Consider the following 4,055-nt stretch of genomic DNA (forward strand, 5'->3'; position numbering starts at 1 on the left):
GGTCCAAACACCCACTAGTCAGGAAACTACTCAGAGGCATCGGTCTCTCATTAGCTCCGGAATCTAGGTACTTCTCTCTTTGGGATGTAAACAAAGTCCTAAATGTTTTCCTTTCCTGGTAAAGAAATAAGTATATGTTGAGGAAGGAACTATTAGCAATGCTCCTCTGCTTAGTACCCTGCAGGAGGTTTTCGGATGTCAGAGACCTCGATATAACAGGTAGAGTATTTTCTCCAGAGGGGTTACGTTTAACATTTATAGACAGACAAGCAGCAGGCCTTTGCTCAGCAAAGCCAGAGACAACTGCTAATTTCCATCGATAAGCATCACAAATGAGTTTCTTCCCAAACCGTAGCCAGATGGGTATGATGGATCATGCAGGTTTCGACACAAATATTTTTTGAGTGCACCCTGCCAAAGGGGCCATGGCTTCCAAGACTTTTTCTTAAGGCGCCAGACTAGAGGATATCCTGAATGTGGTGGATTGGCCCTCTGACTCGACTTTCATGAGGTTTTATTTCAAACCAGTGGTCGATGTTGCCACATTGGTAGTCAGTAAGCTCTAAACGAGCATAATCCTCACCTCTGGTCCTGGCATGGAATGAAAAAGTTCCTAGATATCAGAATGGAATGTTTCAATTCTATTAAGGACATGAAGTCATGGATTATCCATTCTAACGAGCCAAGACGATCACCCCACCGTGTACACTCCTGGAGTATATGGGCAGAACTTGTTGCCAGTAAGTAATTTGTGTTGCTATATGCCTCTTCCGTTGCACTTTGTCAAACCATGCTTATGACAAGCTATTGCATGTTGAGCTCATACATATTTGTTCTTTGTGGATGCTTTGAATCCTGATTTCCTATGAGATGCTGACGGGAAGAAGTCCCATTCTATAACGTCTTCTATGTCCTTCATAGGAAACAAGTTGGCTAAGCAAGAGAAATACCGGCACACTGAGCGACATTTGAGGGGCAGGAGAAGAGAAAAGGGACTTTATGAACATTACATGAATGGGATTGGCTGGAATTTTGTTCATTTGTTTTCTCTATGGTTCGTGGGAAATGTAGTTGTTAACTGTTTGAACAATCCAGGGCTGCTGGGTAAATTAAAGGAGAAAGAAAAGCTGTTGTTGTATAAGCTTTATTCGAAACAATTTTCATAAAAGCACATGACATTTAAAACAGTTACACAATAATACATAATAACAGTAAAAAGACATTAAACTTACAATGCAGCTCATACAATATTGCATACAAAAACCATTGATAAAATATATTACATTAACCGTTGTTAAAAGAAATCCCTAATTACATAATTTTCCCCAGTGCCCGTCGTCTAATTGCCCAGGCCCAGCCTAGGTATTTGGCCACCCCTATGACTATCGAATCCTGGGTAGTTGTACATAAGATTCTTAAAGCCACAGTACTATCGCGTGTCCCCAGGTTTTTGCATACCGGCGTAAGCCATTTAGCCCTTGGTTTAATATAGGCTTGACATACGAATAGGAAGTGGCCTATGCTCTCTTCGTCAGTTTCACATGCAGGGCATAAGTTGTTCGTCGATTTATTCCAGCCAGCTGTCATTTTCTTCAGGGGGATGGATCCTGATCTTAACTGGAAAACCAATTTCCTATCCGTTGGTACCGTGATATTATCCCAATAATTTTCTAGGGCAGGTAAAATTTTTGACTCCAGAAAGCGGCCAGACATAGAGTCGGTCCTTGTGTCTTTCAGCAATTTAACACCCACCCAATCCCAGTACTGTTTTTTTAGGTTTTCCTTGCTAGGGAAGATCTCTCCCACGGGATTGTTCCAAAGATTTGAGAACCCTAGGTTGACTAGCATAGACTTCAGATGTTTTAACCATTTTATCTTGTGGAAGGTATCTTCCTGGATTATCCACAGAAAGCCCTCCGCATATTGTCTGATTTCTGGGGTCGTCCAGAGGCGCCTCCAATAAAGGACTGGGCGCAATCGGGCTCTATCTATGATAGAGCGCCTACCCAGTTCCAGAAACAATGGAGTTAGCGGGGTGCTCTGTGGAAGTCCTGTGATCCCTCGCAGAAACTTATTCTCAGAAGTCTGTAATGCCGCAATACTTTCCCAGGCCCATAACTCTGCGCCGTATAATGTGGCACCCAAGACCTTTGCGTCATACACCATAAGTGCGGGTTTTATAGGCTTTGTCTTAGATTTACGGTGCTCGCCCCTAAGGGCACCTGAGAGCTGCTGGTGTCTAAGGACCACTTTGTCCACGTGATGTGCCCAGCCAGTACCCTCTGCAATCTGAACCCCCAAATACGTGAATTCCGCAACAGTATCTAGCCTGCTGTTATTCAAGGTTACTTTGGGGTGATTCCTACGGCCAGATGAAAAGGCCATTAATTTTGTTTTTCCCACGTTCACCTCTAGGCCATGTTCAACGCAAAAAGCATCGAAAATGTTCAATGCGCGCTGCAGCCCCATAGGGGTCTTAGGTAAGATAAGAGTGTCGTCAGCGAACATCAGGATAGGAACCCTGGTGTCCGCTAACGATGGGGCATCAACGCTAGCCTCCAACATTCTCTCAACAATCCCGTTGATAAATAACGAGAACAATAAGGGGGCCATGGAACAGCCCTGCCGGACGCCCCTTTCCACTGGGAAGTCCGTAGTTGTTTCCCCGCTTCCTCCCCACTGGACTCTTGCAAAGTTGGACTCGTGCAGTCGCATGATTAATGTAAGCAGATCTGCGGGAATCCCCATCTTTTGCAGAACCGACCATAGCTTGCACCGGGGGACTAGGTCGAATGCCGCCCGTAGGTCGACAAACGCGACGTACAGGCAGCCCCTTCCCAGTACAACAGTCTTCCACCGCAGTATGGTGAACCGAAAGACCTGGTCAATGGTACTGGTTGCTCGCCTAAATCCAGCTTGGTATGGAGAAAGGGCGTTGTTGTTATCAACCCAGTCCATAAGCTGGTTTGTTATCATCCTCCCAACTACTTTCTGCATAGTAGCTATTAAGCTTATAGGCCTATAATTAGCAGGCAGCGAACGGTCGCCCTTCTTGTGTATAGGGATAATGGTTGCGCCTTTCCAAAGGTCTGGGACCACTTCCCCCTTTGCCAGGGCATTTGCTACGAGGAAGGTGTACCTCGCCCATCTTGTCACATCATATTTAAAAATGTCAGAGGGAATCCCATCTGGGCCTGGGGCCCTCCCACACTTCACAGTCTTGATGGCAATTTCCGCCTCTCTAAGAGAAAACAGATTATCAGTTGCGTAAACAGGTATTATACTGCTCGCCACCGTAGGATGATTATCATTGGCATACTGTGGTCTAAAGTAATCGACCCAAGCGTCTTCTGCCACGTTGTTATCAGGCTTTCCGGGACCAGCTCCTCTACCCCACTTAATGATTTCCCAGAACCTTCTGGAGTCTTTATTACCCGAGGCCTCTTTCAGTTCTGCCCAGTGGTCTTCATCCCATTTCTTTTTCGCTAAATGGATGGCCCTCTTGTACAGTTTCCTTTTCTCTGTTACTGCTTCACGGTCCCTACTCCTTATGGCTTGTCCCAGTTCAAGTCGTGCCAATCTACACTGACTATCAAACCACCTACCCACCTCTTTAGCTTTCTTCACTTTCCTATTTTTGGTGAAGAAGCACGGTCTTAAGAGGGAAAATAACTCATTATGAATTTCCGCGATGCCACTATCTCCTGGTACCACTGGGGCCGCTGCTTCCATTGCAGAAATTGCACTGTCGACCACATTGTTAATGAAAATCATAGTAACCTCATTTGCCACTATTTTTGGCCATTTTAACCTGCGTTCGTCATTACTCATGACCGGGATGTCATCATTAGTTTCGGAAGAATTTCCCACCCCTGCATTCCACCACCTGTGAATCACACAGAGGGGGTTGTGATCACTTTCAACCCTAGGCCTAATGGTCATATCAACAACTCCCTCCCACAGTCGGAGACTACACAATATGTAGTCAATTCTGCTCCTGTTAATACCATTATCGTAGGTGTACCCACCCTCCTTGTCCCCTTGTGTCCTCCCAT

This window comes from Lissotriton helveticus, chromosome 7 (assembly GCF_964261635.1).
Source record: "Lissotriton helveticus chromosome 7, aLisHel1.1, whole genome shotgun sequence".
NCBI classification, from domain to species: Eukaryota; Metazoa; Chordata; class Amphibia; order Caudata; family Salamandridae; genus Lissotriton; species Lissotriton helveticus.